This window comes from Leuresthes tenuis, unplaced genomic scaffold (genome assembly GCF_036924035.1).
Source record: "Leuresthes tenuis unplaced genomic scaffold, fLeuTen1.0.hap1 SCAF_17, whole genome shotgun sequence".
In the NCBI taxonomy this organism is placed as follows: Eukaryota; Metazoa; Chordata; class Actinopteri; order Atheriniformes; family Atherinopsidae; genus Leuresthes; species Leuresthes tenuis.
The window spans coordinates 8,177,321-8,199,793 of NW_027325371.1; the positions used below are offsets into that span (position 1 = coordinate 8,177,321).

At 38.2% G+C, this 22,473-nt stretch overlaps 2 non-coding genes across 2 annotated transcripts; one reads left to right on the top strand and one right to left on the bottom strand.

The window, feature by feature from the left end:
• Window positions 1-312: 312 nt before the first annotated feature.
• Window positions 313-384, bottom strand: trnac-gca (transfer RNA cysteine (anticodon GCA)). Its single transcript has one exon. It is a non-coding gene; the product is annotated as a tRNA-Cys (tRNA).
• A 128-nt stretch (window positions 385-512) lies between these two features.
• trnac-gca (transfer RNA cysteine (anticodon GCA)) lies at window positions 513-584 on the top strand. The gene has a single exon. It is a non-coding gene; the product is annotated as a tRNA-Cys (tRNA).
• Window positions 585-22,473: the final 21,889 nt, after the last annotated feature.

Below are 22,473 nucleotides of genomic sequence, written 5' to 3' on the forward strand. Positions count from 1 at the left end.
ATTAAACTGCTTCAACTACGTGTGACCTTAACACTTGTTGACTTCTGTGGGTATTACGAAGCAAATATTGGAGAATGCGTGCAACAAGCCAGCAGTGGTAGATGCCATGTGGTCTGGATTTTTAAGGCTGTATTATGAAATCTTTGCTAACTGAGTGTAAAAGCTATGCTGTCCTTGCCTCAGAATTGCTCAATTACTTTGAGACATCTTTAGAATATAACTATATACTATATAACTATATTCTTAGGAAAAGACATCCATCTTATTGAATTCCCAGTGCATTTAGAATAAATCTACAATCCTTGGAAAGACAGGGAGCACCCAGATTTGAACTGAGGACCTCTTGATCTGCAGTCAAATGCTCTACCACTGAGCTATGCCCCCCTACACAAGATATCAATCAAGTACTTTTTAGTTGAAGTTCAAATTCCATAAAGCAGAAGCATTGGCCATCAGTTTCCAATGGTAAGACAAAAGTAGTAGATTTCATAGATAGATTTCAGGCAAATGTAGGGGGTATAGCTCAGTGGTAGAGCATTTGACTGCAGATCAAGAGGTCCTCAGTTCAAATCTGGGTGCCCCCTGTGATTCTAATATTGTGTTGAAGCAAACATTAACATTAGCAAAATAAAGGTGCTAGTTGAGTAGCCAGGTCAACTAAACACAGCTTCTCAGCAGGATGAGAGAGGAGCCAAGATGTTTCTTACAATAAAGGCTGTAATGAAGTGACAGTGCTCATTGAAGTATCTTGACTAATATAGTTGACACTGTTTGCTAAGTTAGAGCTTAATAAATGTTTAACATGCAGTTGTAGGTGTACTGTAACTGTGAAATCATTTTGTGTGGGAAGAGATCTAATGTTACATGGTCTCAGAGTAAAATTTGCATTAAAGCAGCAGAAAAGAGTGAGAAAAAAAGAACACTGAGTAAAAAAGTCACTAAATCAGTGTTGGTGCAGTAATGTACTGCTGCTAATCTCCATGTTTCCAAGGTGTAAAAGTGCAGTTGACAAAAATGTATAAGATGATAACAAAATGGTTTCCTTAGTTAATAAACTGAGAAGAACGGCACAATATTTAACAAAATCTCAGAATGTCTGAAATCTATCATGCATTTAGCTTGACATAAAATCTTTGTTTTGTATGCATATGTGTGTGTTTTTTAAAAGCATCTCTAAAGCATGACAAATCCTTTCACCATTGAACAATCACTTTGAGTGGCGTGATATTCATGCACTAAAAACCATGGGGCTTTAATATTTCTTCTTAGTAAACAAAGTCAATAACAAGCAGCACACAATGGACAGTGACTGTAAGCGAAGATTCGGTTTGGAATTTCAAACCTCATTTTTCTATACATGGTAGTGAGCACTCCAAGAATTATAACGTGACATCACAGCGCTAAACATATCACAATTCGCATTATGTCTATCAGTATTGATATTGCTCTGATGTACAACAAGCCAAAGCAAACAAATGCAGCAAATCTCTGAGGGGTGAAGGAGTGTCCATCAGCTGTCTGTCTGTACCTCAGCCTCAAGTCTTTCCCATCCTCTATCAGCTCGCCCCCCTTCAAAGTGTCAAGTCCGTAAAAAGTTTAGACTACAGAGGGAGCACAGATGTAGCCAAAGGAATATGTATTAAATTGTACACTTTATTTCTTTTGAAATTAAATGAGATGTATGAGAAATAAAAAACAATCTAAGATCTAAAAACAGGTTAAGTGAAAACTTACAGTTTTTCAATCTTAAATGTTTGAATGGCTCAGTGAAGAAATTATGCCCAAGTAAGTTTTCAAAGGTTCATATGTCCATTTAGTGAATGTTGTGTCATCTGAGACTGTGCAGCGGGAGAACAAAGATAGTATGAGTTGTTTCCGCAAGTTCAACAAAGTTAGTTAACATTTGTTGTAACCATCACAATAACTATCACAAAATGACTTTCACTGATGTAACAGCAGCACTTTCTAATCGTCTGTAAATCTAAACCTTTGAGGAAGCTGACCTTGTGTCGTAACAAGGGTAACCTTGAATGGAAACGCGTGTGATGCAACAGTCACCAGTAACGTTTGGGTGTTCAAATGGACTTTTCTGTGTTTGTTGAGATAGTTACTGTGTGACAAGGCAGTTTTTTCTATATAATGCTTTGGATTATACTTAAACTTGATGTGCTTAACATCGAAAGGCACAACATAAAAACAGAAGTAATATTATACATTTATATTGAAACATGGACAATCATACTCATAAATACATATCCATACACACACATACATACATGCACAAACACATATGCAAGCATACACAAACCTAATATGAGTAGACATAAAAAGTGAAATATAATATATTAAGTCATAATGCATCACTATGTATATCTAGTGTGCCATAGAGCAATAATAACACACATAACAAACTGTATATGAAAATACAATCCAAGCTCACTTACACACTTAAACACTTGCACCCACACACTGTTATGAATGTAGTTTTGAAAGTATACAAAATTGTTATTGACCTCAGCTCAGGCAGTTTGTTCCACAGAGCTGGACCACAATAACTGATAACATCCTCGGTAGACTTGGATTTAATTTTGGGAAAAACTGAAAAAGCTTACACCTGCAGATCTGTGAGAAGTGATCATCTTATGTGAAAATTATACAAGCACAGTCTGTGATGGTAGATCAGATGTAGACTAAATTGATATGAATGTAGCATCAAGGACACAGTAAAAAGGACACCGGCACATTTCTGAAAAGTTCAGAGATTTAACCTCACCTTTTTATTTAAACCTCACCAAGTTGGATTTATACCTAAATCTGACCAATACTTACACATTCTACCACATTCCAAAGCTGATTTTCTGTTCTCTGATTTAATGACACAGGGAACCCACAGAAAATAAAAAAATAATTGTCTGCAGCTGTCAATATACAAATAAGCAGTAAAAGTGTAGAATCCATCCATTTTCTATACCTGCTTAATTGAATTCAGGATTGCAGGTGGGCTGAAGCCTATCCCAGTTGCCATTGGGTGAGAGACAAGATAGACCCTAAACAGGTTGACAGTCCTTCACAGAGACAACCATACACACTCACTCACTCCTAGGATCACTTTAGAGTCACCAATTAACCTACCATGCATGTTTTAGACAGTGGGAGGAAGCCAAAGAACCCACACCTGTAGAGGGAGAACATGCAAAGTCCACACAGAAAGGCCCCAGCTGGGATTTGAACCAGGATTGGTCTTACTGTGAGGTGTGCTAACATCCACACTGCCATGGAGTCCCAACAGAGAAACAAACCCAATACATAGAAATATGATTTTTTTTCCTTGTGATATTCACAGTAGTTTGTGTTGCAAAAGATCATGGGGCATAATTCCTGGATAAGTATTTTAAGCTTATCTTGTTAAACCTGTATCAGTTAGTTCTGTTTATACAAAATACTAAATAAAATGAAATACTTCATCCTCACAGAATTTAATGAACAGCGATAAAGAGCAGAAAAAGGTCAATCAATAATAAAAGCTTGGTCAAACTAAAAGGCCCAAGGTCCAAAAATTCAATGGATATAAGCACTTTAAAAGATAGCGTTTTATTCATTCATTCAAGTATTTTTTTTTCTTTAGCAAAGCATGTCCTCTGTCTTTTGTACCCAGCATCTAAGCATGTCCTCTGTCTTTTGTACCCAGCATCTAAGCGCTGAAGTGCTCAGATCTTTTAGAAATACCTTGAAACTTGATAACAGCAGATTGGGAACATTTTGAGATTCATACAAAAGCTACAACAACTTGTGCTGCTGTCTGTTTATGGGCACTGTATTCATATGTAGAATTAATTTGAGATGCATATCCATGACTTGACCATTAGTTTAAAAGATATACTGCATTGAAAGTTTCAAGTAAATTTGAACATGCAGGATATATTACAGCATGGAAACAGTCCTATCTAATCATAAGTGGAGGATCTGTGGTTTTGCACAAAATTCATCTTGATCAGCATGGGTTTTATGCTGCTGTCCCAACAAATTGCCTGTCTTCATGTTACACGGTTACATAAATGGCTATCAGAATACAGAGACTGTGCCGCTTATTGGGAGTTCAAAGTCTAAAAATGTTATCATGGTGGTACATCAGTTCTCCCAGAGTCACAGTGTGTTTATCAGAGATCAGACGTTTGATACAGGTAGAGGATAGTATAAATAAACCCTCTGAAGCTGCATTATTTACACATTTTTTAGATACATGTTTTTTGTTCTGCAAAACTGGTAAGTCAGAAAGCAGTTTAAGGACTTGCTGTGGATATTTGTAAGGAAAAAAACAGTTATATCCATAAGTGAATATTCACCAGGGTCACATGAGTATGGCCTGATAAATTTAGACTTTTGTCACTTCACTGTTTTCTGCCGACAGACTTGAGCTCACACCAATATGGTGGAACATCTGGACTGCAGAAGTTGCTGACTGAAGTACATAGATACAGCTTTTCTTTCTATTTGTAGCACCTAACAGGAATATACCACTGAAGCTTAGGAGGATGAGATGAAGAAGTGATATCAGATAACATGGTGTTTAGATACTTTATTGTGTGCCACTGATGGTGGAGTAATAAATAATCTGAAAAGCTATAAGATGTGATTCGTCATGTTTTTATAAATGTCAGATGTTCGTATAGTCTTCATTTAGACAGAAATCAGTCAGTCTGACTGAATACGTCTTTGCGCAACCGATTGTGCATGAAATCAGAAGTTCGACTACAAGGCCAATTAAATCTGAGTCATCATCTATCCTTGTAACCAGCCCTGGAAGTAAAGCTCTTTATTTATGAAAGTCATTAAGTGGAAAGGAATGCTATAAATACACTTCTTAAGTTTGCTATCTCTGTTCATCAGGTATCCTAAATTGCATTATGTCTTAGAGAAAAGGGATATCAGAGTGTTGGAGCAAGATAGTGAGAGAAGAGCTGAAAGACAGGGGAGAAGAGTGAGAGGATATGGGCAAGAGCTTGAGAGACATGTCCTAGAAAAGTCTTTGAATGAGAGAGTAATATGGTTAAAATGTCAGCCTGCTTTCAGTTGAAGGACTTTATTTTTTATTATTTTTCCCAGTTAAAACCAGTTGCAAAAGCAGCTTTTTTTCCTACTTGTTAACATGTAGTCAAATAGCCAAGTAGCATGACCTGCACAGGCGTTCTGTAGATTGCAGTCTGGTGATTGACGCAGACATTCTCATGTGTTGTCAATCCCTATAAACTTCATCAGTTACCAGCTTGGCAAGTAAAAAAGGACTTGTGGTTCTATCTAGAATTTGGCACAATAGAGAGAACAGGAGGAGCGATAATGAAGCTGTTATCAATACTGGAGGTTATTAGACATGAAGAGTTTTGAAGGAGTCCATTTATCTTCATTCTGAAACAAAGAAAATGTCATTCAGGGATCAGTTACTTCCTTCTTATTTACCATATGGAATAATTCAAATAGACAGTGAGAAAGGTGCCTTATCAGAATTCCTCATCCAAGGTAACACTTCTCATTCGTCTGCCTTTGCTGATTCTGTAGGTCATGCTGTGTGTTAAGTTTTTCTACTGAGCCATTGCCACAGATGCTGCAGAGTTCACAGGCAAACACAGTTTTAGGCAGTTGTCTGTCATCAGCAGTCCCGCTTTGGAGTGGCTGAAGGTGTAGTCTTTTAGTGTTTGACCAACTTAATGAAACCTTGATTTCCCCAAATCCCCCTCTGTATGTTTCCTTTCTCTTCTCTTCACCCAAAGCCTCTGTGTCTCAGACAGTGCCAGAAGCTGCCATTTGGTTGTGTTTGTAGAGTGCTCACAGCCAACTGGATCAACAAGCTGACTGATTAAAATGAAAATGGGTCCTCACTCTTGGCCATCTATTTCTGTCTCTTTTTTTCTTGCTGGGGCTCCACAGTGGTGTGGTGGTTTGCACCGAAGCCAAACAGCAAGAGGGATCCTGGTTCAAATTCCAACTGGGGCCTTTCTGTGTGGATATTTCATGTTCTCCACATGCATGTGTAGTTTTTCTCTGGGTACTCCGGCTTCCTCCCACCATGCAAAAACATGCATATTAGGGTGATTTGTGACTCTAGATTGTCCCCAGGAGTGAGTTTGGATGGTTGTTTGTCTCTATGTGATCCTGTGATGGACTGTCAACCTGTCCAGGGTTTACCCTGCCTCTCAGCCAATGACAGCTGGGATAGCCGCAACCCTGAACTGGATTAAGGAGATATAGAAAAAGGATGGGTGGATGGATGTTTTCTGGCTGATTGGGTTATGGAACCTTGCTTCGTGGATTCCCTTTTAATGATTGACAGGATTGAACCATAATTTCTACTGTTTAGCCACTTAAAATAAAAAGTTAATTGGATATATGTATTGTGTGGATGTCAGAGTATGTAAGCTGCTGTGGATGGCGATTTCAGCTCCAACATTTCAGCCTAACTGCAGAATTGGGCAGTTAGTGCTGATTCAAACAAATCTTTATCAACTGAATGTTGATTATGAAATGTCAATATTATGCAGAGATTGTGCTGCTTTTTTTTAAAAAAAAATCTTAATTATAGATTAATTTATGAATAAACTTATTCCCAGTTTATCTTTAATTGTCATAGTTTCTATATTCAGGGAATCATATAAGAATAATTACAGTAAAAGAAAGATATTCTGCATTGTAAAAACTTTTTTCTTTTTCATCCACAGTAGCAGGACATCAGAAAGGTGGTAATGGGCTGCTCTGCAGACACAAATTAGTGGGATGTTATTTGCTTGATTTTCACAAGTGCTCACCACATTAGAAGGGTAAGACGTAGGTTGAAAATTGGCAAAGTTGCCCTACAAGTCACATTAAAAAACATTCACGTCGAGTTATGATTCGCCACATTCCTGACTCATGAGGAACCAACGGTATAAGGATGAGTAATTTAATTAAGTTTTTCTCACATTTCCTTTTACTTCAACGTATTTTACATCTACTTTGATGCCAGGCAAACACAGCAGTAGCATGACAACAACTGCTGCTGTTTTTGTATATTTAAATTTTTTTAAAGAGCACTTGATGAGTGATGTCGGACTGCATAAATACTAGAAAACACATGAATCAGTTTAAGCACAATGGCTGCAAAACAAGAGGCAGCATTTACATCTATTTGCGGATTATACTGTATGCAATCCCATCGGTAGTCTCAAATGGCTGGGTTTAAATCATGCATGGTTGAAGAGCTGAAAAATGAAAAAGCAAAAGTCAAATCTATATTTCCTATTTTTGCTCAATTGTTTCTCTCTCTCTTGCTCTCTTCCTCTCTATAACTGGCCTCCACCGGCTTATAGCCACTCAGGTACATGTTGAGTGGCTGAGTATTGTCCTTATGAAAGGACAGCAGCCGCCCACTTTTCTTCAGTGACAGCAGACAATGCCATGAATAGCTTCATCAGACTGCTCTGCAGAGCTCTGTCCTGCCTGGCACACTTGACTGCACTGGCTACTGGCTGCTGCATGTGCAATGGAGCTAAGCACAACCCTACTGGTTCCATGGAACTTTTTTTCACCTACTGGCTCCAACACAAAGTTTTGTAACTCCCACAAACATGACAAAATTTCATATACAATTGTATCTATTTGTTTGTGTTATTTCTTTTTGCCCTCATATTTGCTCTTTCATTAAATTATTTTAACCTAAGATAATAGAGAAGACACAAACACACATAGCAGACACAAATAAATATATTTTACATAAATAACTGCATAAGCAATTTCAGCCATATACAATAAATGTTCTGGATATTATTTATTTCAATAAGCGTTCAATAAGGACCACCAGCGAAAGTTATTTCTGCCCACAGAAATAAGAGGATCACTCATTAACAATCTAATATCCTGTTAGGATTTGTATCAAGTATCATTCAAGTGAAATAGTTCAGTTTGCTTATGTATCAGCAATGTAAAAGTTTTCCTTTATAACTGATTACATAAAGTTTCTACTTCTATAAAAGCTAGTGGTGGAGACATCTGCAGGTCACTCTCTACAAGACCTATACACAGAAATTCACTTTCCTGTCACGAGTAGTTATTTTTATTTGTCTGCTTGTGTCATCGAGCCTGTAACCTGCTTCCCTTGTTGACTATAGCCAATGAGACGCTGGTGAACTTCACTTATTGGCTCCTGAAGAAAGAGCTTTTTAACCCGTCTGACCTCAGAACTGTATTAGGAGTATGCCAGAGTCCAGGAGTGAACGATCGGGAGAGTGAATGAGAGACTCAGACAGGCTATCTGTTGGTCATAACTGAATGACAGACTCATATCTTATTTGGGAACTGATATATGGTCTACTGGTGCAGGGTAGCCTCCAAATGCAGTGACTTCCTTTAAATGAATATTTAAGATAAACTGTATCTATTGAACTGTGTAGCCTAACCTGCCCCAAATAAATGAATAAACAAACAGATAGATAAAAATTCACCTATTTCTCAAAAAGCAACCAATTAGCTTGTGGTGTTACCTTGGTGTGATCGAGGCTGTAAATTAGCCATTATCATGGAGGAGCTTTTCCTCTGACACCCAGTTGGATTCAACACATACTGAACTTCTCCAGTTTTTATGAATACATACCTTTATGTCATACCATAGCCCACAATGGGGGACATCCTTAGTAATCAGCACCTGCTGCCTGTGACAACAGAGGTATATCGGCAGATGACATGTCATGTGGTTCCATACCGTGCCATGATGTGTGGGTTTGATAGGAGAGAGAAAAAAGGTGTGAGTCTAGACATAGGAGACAGGAGATCACAGTTTGAGACGGAGAGGCAGTGGCTCACATGCAGAGAGAGTGGCTTGTGTGAATGGCTAATGACGAACAAAGTCATCCTCAATTCTCATATGGGATGGGAAGTCATGGGCGTCAGCTAGCACCCTTCCAGATGCACCAAAGCGTGAATGTCTCCTGTTGGCAAACTGCTACAACACCTCCCACAGTTTGCACAGATTTGGCTTTTTATGTGTGTCTGTGTGTGTGCTTCCTTATTTAGACAATCCCTAATTATATTGCCCACTCAGAAGAGTTTGTCTTACTTTGGTTTGTCTTACTCTTTAGACAGTAAAGCTGCACATAGACCAAGTGCATTATGAAAATACTGCTCAATACTTTGATTTTAGTGTTCCTCTCTTCTCAGCATTGTTTCCCATAGTCCTTATCTATTTCCTATCTCGTGCACAAGGGTTCAATTAAATCCTTCATTATCATTTTCTGCTTACGTCTGGGTCGGCAGATGTAAATTGATCCTTTCTTTTTCACACTTTTTAATCAACATCAGCCTGAAGAAAAACAATGCCTCCCAAAAGGAAAAAAGGTTTGTCTTCAATACGTAGAAACCAATCTGTCCTGCATGGCTGCTGTGCCCATTTATGGTAGAAAGGCTGCAGTATCTGATAGCTTTGGAAGGCTTTGACCCTTTGTTACATATACCCCTGGGTGGAAAACAAGTAGTTAGTTTTGTTTGAGCTCTGAAGATGTACAGACACAAACTCAGACACAAATTCATCCTCAGACATATTCTGTCCTTGAGCATTTATAAGAGTATCTTATTCAGACAAGGAAATGCATTTTCTCTTCTACATCTGTTAGAAGTTCTCATCAGAGGAAGAGGAGTTTTTTATTCTTCTTGTTCTTCAGATGTTCTTCTTGCAACATCTGAGTTGCATTTTTCTTCTTTTTATTGTGTTTGGAATTTTCCTAATTTCTAAAAGATTATATATGGCTGAAAGTCAAATACTAAACTAAAACCATTTGAAGTCTTTAATGTTATGAAGAAGCTGAGTTTGATAATAAGGTTAAGGATAATGTCAAACATGATAATAGGAGTACAATAATTCAACCACAGATTCTAGTTTCGGAAACCCTAAGAAAAATCACAGAATTATGCAATTTGCTCTCCTTTAGCAACACACACACACACACAAATTCAGGTGTGGTAATTCACTGTTAAAGACAAACAATCAATCACTGTCCACTAGAACAAGGAGAGCTTGTGAAACAGCTTGACAACAGGGACAAGCTAGCCAGGGCTGAGGGTATAATTATCTGTTTGTGCAAGCAGTCTATATTCTCATAACATAAAACCTGAGATACTGTATGTCGTAATCTTGAGCAAGTCAAGTTGAATGTGTGGGGTGGTAGTAAAAAAAACATGGTGCATTAAAAATATAGCCTGACTAAGCACTGAACAGCCTTTTTTTCCCCCACGTGAAAACTACAACCTGTCTGTATTGCATCTACCCATCACGGCTTCTTCACATGCAAACTGCAAAATTTAATTTCTTCATGCACCCTAGAGCCATAGATATGCATTTTGAGAATATTCAAACTAAATTTCTGCCCATTTCAAAATTATTATAAGACAGTGGTATAAGTCAGAAATCAGTTTTATGATCTTGCAATAAAACATTAAAAGTTTAGTTTAAAAAATGAGGAAAAGATAGAATGAAATAAGTCTTTGAAGTTTGGTAAGGTTTATTGTCATTGTTTGGAGGGTTTCTCTGGGCAGATGTTCTGATGTCTTCAGTATCAAGAGGCAAAGTCACAAGGATGCTGGATTCAGCAATGCTGGACACAACTGTCTTTTCTGTGTACAAGTTCATACAGCTTGCATGCAAAAGATGCAAGACAAAAACACAGACACAAGTTCCTTTGTATACCAAGATGTGCATGTAGAACAAAATGTCTCTCAGCAGGTTTTGTTTTTTAAGATATGGTTTCTTAATGAGTCTCTTAGACTTTCTGGTGCCTGGCTGACATATATAAACACATACATATCTAAGGTCTATTTCACATATCTCAGTGTGAGACCACTTCAGTGTGGTACAAGGCATGATTCTGGTCTGGTCTCTCCAAACTAATGCTATTAATAGTTTGCCTCTGTCAATTCCTCTGTCTATCAAATAAACATACATGCACAAGAGAAGCGACAGCTCTTTCCTGGCTGCGGTCAGTTTGCATTGTCCAATTACAAAGAAGTCTACTTTGACTTGGTCTACAACAAATAGCTGTTGTTGGGAGAGATAGAAGAGAACTGAATAAGATGGTATTGTAGAATTAGACTAAACACAGTTATGGATAAGAAACTGTATAGCTGACATTGTAAATGGTCAGTAAAGCATAAACAGTTTTCCCAAATGCACCCCACAACATGTGTCCACTGTCACTTTTTTTAAGATCATGCTGAGATTCAAACAATGAGCCATCTTTTTGTGAGGCAACAGTACCATAGACCAAAGTTCTTTGCAGCTGACCAATTGAAAGGTTGAGACACGTGAGACACAGCCCATTTGAAAGCCTAAGACTTTGATGCTTGCTTGTTATGACACCATCATCTATTGACTGTAGAATCTTCCACTTTTTACATTTTCTATATACAATGAAGGCGGTCACTGAAGACATTCTAAATGATTTCCTTCATTCTTGTGTGTTTGACAAAGGTTTCAACAAATTTCAGATTTTGTTACATTTTAGCATTTCAGAACTCCTTTGTTTGTTTCTGGAAGTTATTCAGCACTGTGCAAAAGTCTTGAACCACCCTCATAACTTCTTGATTTTTAGCTTCCAAGAAGCCAGACTTGTTAAGCAATTCAAAACATTTAAGCATTAAAACAGAACTGTATGAAATATTGTATTAATTGAGTTTAGGGACCAGACATTAGCTTTAAATTGAGGTTTAAACTATCTTGTAAGCTTTTTTTTCATGTTGAACTCTGGTTTGGCTCTTTGAACTCTAGCCTCTGTTTAGTTAACAGGGCATTCAAATATTTAGTGCTGTGTTAGCATTGCAGGGAAGGAACTTGTACCCGAGTACCACTACCTCTAATTTAAGTAAAATGATTTCTGACACCTCTTCTTTTAGTTAGTGTCACCTTGAGGGTATCTCATTTTGGAAGACAATAAATACAGTGACTACATCTGCTAATTATAAATTTAAGTAAGACAGTGGCCAACAATATCCCGTTGACAATGAATATGTCTTCTGTTTTGAACTGTGGAGAGTACAGCTCAGAAACTAACACATTCCCGTGTTGTAGAGTGACAATGAAGACCCTTCTGCTCTTTGTGTTTGCAGCTTACATAGGAGGAGAAAAGGGCCTGCTCTCTTTTCAGTAAAGCTGTACTTTAGTTCTGACCCTGGAACATAAAAACATAAATTGAAACTGTATATAACGGTCACTGTTGATTTTTTTTTTTAAACACCTAAGAAACCACAGAGGTAATCAGTGCTCAGTTTGGTAAGACAGTCTGCTCTTGGTTACACATCAAATTTGAGACTCAAAAGGCATTGAAGCATCCTCCTGTTTTTTCTTGATAGCATCACCAAGCCTGTGAACTCATAAACACAGTGACTTATATTTAGACTTGCTGTTTTACACCCAACATATGTTGCCACTAACAGAGACAATGAAACAAGGGGTTTGAAGATAACCAGAAAGCAATCAACATTTGGCAGCAGTTGTCAGCCAGTGAATGATTTATGTCCGATCGCAGCTCTGTTTTACTTCTCTTCCTGCCAGTCAGTGGCTGGTGTGTTGTTGTGAAGCAGAGGTGCTCCTCGCAGTTTGATTGGAGTGGCGTGGAGCTGCAGCGCATGAAAAAAGAGCCAGTGTCACCTTGTCACTCTCAGGCACGCTGCCAAACTGCTGGCGGGGGGTTGGAGCGGGCATGTTGCCGAGGAAGAGTGTTTGTTGAGCACTGTGGTGATGAATCATTGTGCTGTTCGACTCTCTCTACTACCCCCTCTTTCCCTGGCGCCTCAACCCACCCCCCGCCTCACCCCATCACTAACACTGTAATTATCCGCCTGCAGAGGGTGGGACATCTGCAATAACACTAGAGTTTGATACTTCCAGAAAAAACGAGAGGGTGTTTGGCTTGAATTGGTGATTCTATTGTTCTATGTGATAAAATATATCCATACTCTTTATTATAAACAGTACAGTGACTCTCAATCCCTGCTTATTGGCAGCAGGTGCGCTATTCTTACATCCCGTCAACACAATTCATCAGAGGATCTGTCCGATCCATCTGAAGCTCACCATGACGCAGAGCTCTGCCCATTAGAGGCCTTCTCCTAGTCATGTCCGCACGAACTCAAGATCCAGCAGCTGATCTGTCCGGGGTTTATGTGTGGTACATCTGATTAGAGACTGAGGGTCGAATGTGAAGTCACCCAAGATCAAGGCCTACGCTGAAATAGATGCTCCCATGGCAGCAGGGCTGTCACAACAGCCAGTGCTCCATAGTGGAGACGAGAGGTGGGTGGAGGTGACCCTGAGGGTCTCTGGGTATTGCCGACACACATGCTCAGTTGCTGCAATGGCTGTTGGGGATTGAGAGTGATAGTGATGGTTTCTGATATTTAATCATCCAGCAGCTAAAGTCACTGGCTCACTGAAAGAGAAAAACAACCACTTCTTTTTGCTTATTAATCAGTTTGGTTTCATAAGTGGCTAATTGATAACAGACAACATCCATGCACTCTGAAAGAAATGTATATTCATCATCTTGCTCTTGGAATGTGGAAATATATGTTCAAAGCTTTCAAATTGCAAGATTATCAAAAAGTTATTGCTTTTTCATTGAAAGTATATTGTAATTAAGCACAAATAAACATTTCTTTATGCGCTGAAGTCTTACATTCCACTTGGGCTTCACACAAAAATCCACATAATGAGCAGGAAATAAAGAAACAAGTAAGTAATTTATTGAACAAAAATTACAACAACACTACAAAAGCTTGATTGTTGTACCTCTAATGACCTTTTTTTAATTAATGTGCTGTGTAATCTGATATAAAGCAAAACTTAAAAACACTTGCAATCAAAACCCAATAACACAAGTGGATAGAAGTTGCTGACAGCCATGCGGTCTGTTCCTGTGCTTGATTTTGACTTATTATGAAGCGGTCCTTCATTTCTGAAACTGCCCCACTTTACTTTTGTTCTCTGTTGTCAGCTCAGATCAGCAACAACAATCTACACATTCACTAACTTTTCAGATTTCATGTGGAAACAGTATGTATTCTCCTGGTTGGGTCTGAGCAAGGTCACTCAAGTGCAGCTCTAATTATCACCTGAGGGTGCTAGTTCTTCTTTGAGCACTGGGATCCCCCTCAACCTCCGAGCCACCCACCTAGTTTGTGCAGTTTGGACCTGGAGCAAGTGCTGTGTGTGTTAGCATTGTGTCAGTTGTATGTATTTACCAATGGTTAAATTGTTGAAAATAATGTGTATTTAATCAAATGACTGCACTGTGTTCTACTCGTGTGTGTGACGACATGATCCTTCTCTAATTGGTACTGAGGTCTTGTTAAGCACTTCTTAAGACAGCATCGCTATCTGTCTTGCCTCAGTGGATTTCCCCTGATTTCTGTGAAATGAGACAATATAAGCGACCCTCTGATGTCTCATTTGAAGACTAATTAGGTTGTTCAGAAGGCGTGTGAGGGCGTGTGTTACATTAATGGTTTAATGTGAGCTCTTTGAATGGACAAATATTGAGTCACATTTATACTGCATGGGTGAGTGAAACTACATCATTTTAATGTGTTACACAGGTCCCGTGGAAGCAGTCGGCACATATGGGCTTTAACATTTCTCACAGTGTAACTGGAGGTATGTATTGTATTGTATAAAAGTGCAGCATGTTTGCTGATGCATAGTTGATTTCTCAAAATTGAAAAAATGCAACTGTGAAATGTGTTTAGACATGGATGCAAGAACATCTGTGATATCAGGGGTGTGAAGATGTGTTAAGAAAGTCGGAGATGACTGTCTCCCTGACTCTCCTTTCTAATCCTGTTTTATCAAAAAGACAAGGTTAAGAGAAGCTTATAAATTTAAAGGAGAAGCAACGTGTTATTTTTCCACTTGATGTGGGCGATATTAATTGAGCCGGTACATGAGGGGAGATGACTCTTCAATTCCATACATGCTATATTCACACTGCTTGCCCCTTTACCACCAGCTCTCTCATCTCTCAAGAAGCAGCACAGTCGTGGACTTGACATGTATATCATCACACAGAAAAAAAGGAGAGGGAATTTGAAACAGACAGATTGTGAAAGAGATTTCCCTAAAGTGCCAGAAGGGTATTTGGAGAGAATAAAGAGCCTTCACATAACCTCCATGTACATCCTCTGGTGCTACCTGCAGCACAAACATCGGCATGATTTCCAGAGGATTTGGAAATTCACTCTTTTCACCCATTATCATTTATGGCAGCATGTGGATTTGATATTTCTAGTCAGCAGAGATGTCTATTCATCCATGAGCACCCATAGAGAAGCAAAAAAGACAAAAAAAGGAAAAAGTAGAAAAGTAAAAGAGAGAGAAACACCATTATCCTCATCTTATAACCTTTTCTGTTAAACCATTACTCTTTTTGACTCTCGTAATTAACACACAAAGCACAAGGATGGAAGAGCTAGCTTCAATTGGTCCCTGTGAGACTTTGGTCTCAACCTGCAAATAAGATATTGCCGCATAGACAGTATTTTACTGAAAGCAGAGAATAGATTTGTCTCCTGGCAGACACAGCAAATATTTCATCCAGGGTATGCCTGCGGCTTAAAACCTTGTTGGTATTAGTGTGCCTAAAACTTGTTGGGGGCTTACAGTCCACATGGGAATAGTTTCAGAATATCACTTAACACACAGCATCAAAGACATACAGGCACTTGCTGTTATTTACACGCACATCCTCAGAAAGTGACAGACACGGAGAAAGCAGTAAGGAATAACATGACAGCCCGCTCTTTGTTTTTTTAATTGTCAAAAACTGTAATTCCATGTCTTTCTGGTGGGAATTGTCTGTGATGCTGTTGGGAGCAGACAGCTCTGCAGAGCAGCCCCATGAAGTGGAGTCCAGTCGAGAGAAGCAATTGAATTGAATGAATTTACACTCCTACTCTGAGCTGCACCATGTGTATCGCTGATACATTTTCTGTCACACACACACAGCAGATCACTATTTGGCTGTCTTCAGTTCATTAGATGTACAAGAATGCTTAGACAGTGTTGGCTGGTGGGCTGGCAAACAGCAGACTTTACGGAAGAAAGTCAAAGCTTAGGACAGTGAGGACTTTGTTGTACTGGTAGTCTTAGCTACAGTGCAATGGCAAATAATAAGGCAAGAGTCGCTTTAATCTCACAAGAGACTGCTTTAACATCATTTTTGAATTCTTCTAATCATGTAGTTTAAAGACTTTTGAAAAAGCCCTCGAAAAACCTTCCTTCGACCCTCTAAGTCTCTCAGCTGTGTTTTTCTTCAAGTTACTAAAGTCTTTAAGTATGTATTTTTTTTCTTTCAAGAAAACCAGAAGGCTGTACAGTCCAGTTTGTGTTGTGTCCTCACAGGTTTGTGATTGCAGCACTGCATCCCAACTCTTTGTTCCGGTAAAAATGACAGGAAGGATGCTCCAGAATGGAGGAACTGGTTTACTTATTCATCAGGTTTTCAACTTCTAGCAGACACAAGGTTTCTATGAGATGATAAATGGCATTCAAAGAATCAGGTGGGTGAAGAAGGGGAGGAGGTAAATAATAGAACACCCTGACAAACAAAGGAGGTTTCATGATGCATTGTCTGAATGTGAAACAAAGCCACAGGTGTGTGTTAGTGTGTAGGATTGTCTGCAAGAGCAGAACTGATGGTTGTGGAAACTTTCCTTGCCTCTCTGTTGCTGCCAGACCCCTGTAGGAGAGTTTGGGTGCTTTTTTAAATGAGCCTTGCAGCACCACCTCTATGAAGTGACTGCCTGAATGAAGATGGTGCATTTGGGCAGGGATAGAAAATAGAATAAATAAATATATAAAAGAGAGAACTCCCCCCCTAGAGTAGAAATGTAACTCTAATGCAGCAGGAGGAGGTGAACAGGAAAGCTATTAAGGCTAAGCGAGGGCCTGGGGTCCACTCAAGTTTTACACTCCTACTCTGAGCTGCACCATGTGTATCGCTGATACATTTTCTGTCACACACACACACACTCACACACATATCCTCTCAACCTCCAGTTTCAGCTCCGTTCCATCTGAATTCTTTTTCAGCGCTGAGCTGAGCAGACTCAAGGAAACGGTTCATTTAAATGTACATAATTTGCTGTTGGAGGCTCACTTTTGGTCTCACTGTTCCCCTGTGGCGCCACAAAGAAACAGCCTAGGAAGGACGGACATGGAGAAAAGACTTTATCCTAGAAGAATCCAGTGGCCTGGACAAAAGCACAGAGTGGGAGCTTCAGGTACACTGGACATTTATTCCCTGAGGACCTTGATGCCGACACACGTTTCTATCTCGCCACCAGGTTTTTTTAGCTGGAAAAACACAAACACACTATAGTGGATTTATCTTTTTATTATTGCGTGTTGTCTAGATGACTTATGGGACATTTCACTGACATTTGTCAAGAAAACCTCCAGCAATAGTTTTTATGGATGTAAACTATTAGGTCATAATGTCCTATGTCCCGTTGTAACTCTCTAAGATATGAGAGTTTTTCTGCTTTATCTAACTGCATGCTAATAGATTGAGCATTCTTGTTTAGCTCTTGGTCTGAGGAAACAAGATTCTTTAGGCGGTGGACTTGAATTCATGATTTCTAAGTAGGCTGACATTTTGTTCTGATTAATGATTAATTGAGAAAACATTCAACAGGCAATGAAAAGAATAATATATCCCACCAGGAATTTGTATTTTTTGCACAAAGCCATTAAGAGGGAATATGAAGGCTTACACAGGTAACAACATGAAAAACAGATAGCCTAAGTGAAAAGACAAAGACAGAAATGGAGAAGATTGAAAGAAAGAGAGAAGCGATTTGGCCTTTGTCAAAGTCAACACTTGGCCTTTTGCTAATCAGTTGTGATTGTGCTGCCTGTGTTGTGTTAGCCAGTATTTTGGCAGAATTTGAGAGACATGCTGTGGAGCTACTGCAAGATGTCAGAATATTAGTCTCATGTTTGTTCGTTTCACTGTGTCAGGGTCTTCATGACCTGCAAATTTGAAAAGCCTTGGTCTTTACACTAACACTGACTCGCATTATCCAGGGAAATATTTGAGCTTGGAAACATGTCAGCTCTACAAGGTTAAAGTAAAGAAAACAAACAAATTATCTTTTTTTTTACTGACTCAACTTGTATCACATCATAAAGGTAATATATGTTTATATGTTCGGTTAGAATGGTTTCTAACGGATGGAAATGAAAAGTGTGCCAACATACCACCCTAAACTCTGCTCAAAACTGCTCATTTTAAGCTATATATATATATATATATATATATATACGTTATTTTTGCATTATCTAATTAATTATCGCCGACAATTATTTGTCTCCCATTAAAGCAGTTTTTCTTATTTCTTATTTTTTTTATTGTAAACGTCCTTTGGTCACTGGCTTTTATTTTGAAAAAGTCCATTGTGAGCGAGCCTAGAATGTTACTTGCTGCTGCGGCGCTCACAGGAAACAGTCAGAAAAGAAAAGAGTGGCGGATGAAGTGGTCTAAACAAACATGGAGAAGGTAACGGGACTTTTACATGGCCATTTTCATTTCAAAGTTCTTCCAGACGGCGCAGTCGACAGAGCAAAAGGAAAGGCAAGGCAATTTTATTTGTATGGTGCATTTCATACTCAAGTGCAACTCAATGTGCTTTACATAGCAGGAAAATAAAAGAATAAAAGGATGAAAAGATAAAAAGATAAAAATGTGCAAAGACACGTAAAACAAAGCAAGACAATAAAACCTTCTGTAACAGCCAGAACCAGAAGTAGTGCAAGATAGAATTAATAAAATGCTTTGGTAAGAAAAAAAGGATAAGACAAGTAAAAAGGAGATAATAGACACTCAAGAGTATCTGTAACTCTAACCATTGACACCCATCATCACATTTCAAAGGCCTGACAAAAGAAGAAAGTTTTGAGCCTTGATTTAAAAGTAGCAACATTTGGGGCACATCTAAGTGTTTCAGGGAGTTTGTTCCAGAAATAATGTCTGAATGATGCTTTACCATTTTTTGTCTTTGGACTATAAACCGTTAGCAGACCCTTTCCAGATGACCTAAGGGTTCTTGATGGTTGATAGGGAATAAAAAGATTTAGCAGGTATTTTGGGCCCAAACCATTTAGGGATTTGTAGACCAGCAAATTAATTTTAAATTCAATTCTCTCAAACAGAGGGAGCCAGTGCAAAGATCTGAGAACTGGTGTGATGTGGTCGTATTTTTTGGTTTTTGTGAGTACCCGTGCAGCTGCATTTTGAACACGCTGCAATTTTTGGATTGTTTTCTTTGGAAGGCTGATATAAAGCCCATTGCAGTAGTCTAGTCTACTCGAGATAAAAGTATGGACCAGTTTTTCCAGGTCTGGTTTAGATAGAAGGCCTCTAATTCTTGCTATATTTTTTAGGTGGTAAAATGTCGACTTGGTTAGTGAATTAATCTGGTTTTCAAAGTGTAAGTCAGCATCAAATATAACACCCAAGTTTCAGATAATCACTGACCAAAAATGATTCTCTCATTTTTGATAGGACCAAAAACAATGACTTCTGTTTTGTTCTTGTTTAGCTGCAGGAAATTGTGGGACATCCAGTCATTTATCAGTGAGATACAATGATAAAGGGAATCAATCGGGCTGTAGTTATCAGGAGAGAGGGGAATGTAAATTTGAGTATCATCCGCATAGGTATGGTAGTTGACATTGTTGTCTCGCAAACGTTTTCCTAAGGGAAGCATGTAAAGGTTAAATAAGAGAGGACCAAGGACTGAACCTTGAGGAACTCATCACCTCATGTCAACCTTCTGGGAAAGTTATTTGTAAGCACTGCAACATTGAATTGTCTTATCACCGGAGTACTTGTGCATAGTTATAAACAGCTTCATCATCTTAATTAAGTGGTTCTAAAAGAGAGATTTAACTGAAACTTCATAGTCAAAACAAAATTGTAAAAAGCCTTTTAGACACCTGCGTGTAAATAGCAAAAAATTATAGATGTGCCCAATAAACTAACATTATTTTACATTTATCAAACAGGACCATAAAACACACAAAAAGAAAGGGACAAATTAGCAAATTGTCTTAAAAGTCTCTTATTGGTCCTTACTTAATGGTCTGTTCCTGTCTCTGAACAATAACAGAAGAGACAAGAGATGGGCATTAATCAACTTCAACCATCCTTTACCTTTGTTTGGCAAAACAGAGACTATTCTGTTTGAAAGATATATACCACTAATGGTGCAAACCAGTACTCAAGCATATTACGCTTCTGAAAAAGAGGCATTTTCTGCATTTCTGTGTCTGCACAGGGTTGTTGGGCAGCATGCATTATGTGTTTGTCAAATGCAGCTTCTGCAGAAGGCTCATTGCTTTTCATTGAGCCATATTCACTGCTCACACCTTTCAAATTATATGTATTAGAAACATTTCTGTAAATGCCAGATAGTTTAGATGTGTAAATGTGTCACACAGGTCACGGGGCTCAAATTTAGTTAAAGCAGCGTTAATCAAATCCTTTGTATTTAGTATAGTTAATTCTACTGTTGTTGTCCTGAACTGGTCACATTTTTAACCTCACGCCTGATTAAATGCTAGCTTAAAAAGCATGTAACCATGGCATCTTCTGCAATCTAAGGCTGTAAAATGCACCACATCCCAGAGGAAGACGGCTTACACTGACCTTACCCCAGACTCATACAAGCACTACAACCTGTTATTGTTGTTGCTATTACTTCCCAGAAATTGGCTAATTACTTTTTTTGATGAAATACATGTTTCCATTATATTTATATGTTCAAAAATAAATAAAGCAAGGATCACTGCAAAATAGTTAGTTCAGTTCAACTTAAACATTTATATGTACATTGGAATCATGATTATACATCCTTCATACATTTGAGTTTTTCTGGTTTACCTATCCTGTCAGGATACAAACCAGTATGAAAATGTTTGCACAAAGTTGTTTGAAGTGTGCCAGTCTGAATACATAAAAAGCCACATTGCAGGAAGAGCAATGAAAGTAATATCTCCTAAAACACAGCTGCATTCCAGACATGCCAGCCTCTGTTGGCACCTGATGAAAGTACAGGAGGGTGAAGGTATGTGAAGTGACACTGGAAGATTGGGTAGCTCTGGAAAGTATTTTGAATTAGTTTTGCAGGACAGTGTGCCTTGCTTATTGCCCAATCAGTTGATGAGAAAAACATTCGTTTTTTTTGTTGTTGTTTTTTTTCATAAAAACTGGATCATGTTGACATTATCTTATTAAGACATAGACAAGTTTTGAGAAAAACATTTAGTTTATATGAAAATATCAGCCACTGTATTGATGCGAATCACTCATATCAAAAACTAAAGCAGACAGGAGCCTTCAGCCTTGATTTAATTGTTTTAACTAAGGATCTTGGAAACTAGTTGATTCAAAATGGCTGAAATAAATGTTTCTGAGTTATATACTCAGTTATATACAGAAAATCTCCCTAGACTTTCTCTTTGTGTTGTGTTTTGGTTAATCTAATGAGTGATGTCAAAGAAACTCCTGATGATTAGAATGATGTGAATGATTATAATGATGTGAAGGAAACAGTTTCCCTTGAACCCAGAACACATTTTCAAAGTAATTTCCCCTTTACAGCTTTATGCTGTCAATTCATGTAAGTGGTGATACTTGAGAATATATTTAAGTTAGCATTGCATCTCTAACTGTTGGCATCTATGAGTTTTTTTGTTAACTACAGTAATTTATCACATTTCCACAATAATTAGTCAACTGTGAGCCTCCTACTGCCACCAGGAACACAGTCAGCAGCTGTTTCACACAACCAGAGAGCACCAAAAGAAAAAAATAGAAAAACTCTGGCAGGAATTGTAACCATAAAATGGTGTGATTAATCACTTGAAAAAATAAAGACTTAAAGTACTTAAACAAGTACTACAATTTCAATGTGAAGCAATAAATACATTATTTCTATGTTTAAATTCAAATAAAAGGCCAGGTGTTTATTTATGTTTTGCATGACCAGTCATACTTGAAGCTGAGCTGCTTGTAAATTATAGAAATGTATAAATGAGGCATAAAAAGAGTTTTGAATAATGAAAAAAGGACTGTGAATGTAGATGTTACCAAATGTTTTTAGGGCTGGATCGAATGTGTACTTGCTTTGTTGTTTTCATGTACAATTCAGTATGTTATTAGAAGAAAATCCTCAATGTTTATAAAAGTTATGAACCAAAATGTAAAAGGAATCACATTAAGCTCAATGTGCAAAAAAGCTTTACGTACATGGAAGGTTTACACCATCTCAAAGTAAAACCTTAAAGCAAACAAAACTCTTCACAGATCCCACCCATAGTCTATTTGTGAAATGTACTTTTGTGACGACTTACTTGATATCTCTGACTGATATTTTCTGAATGATTTCAGTCTGTGATACATCTAA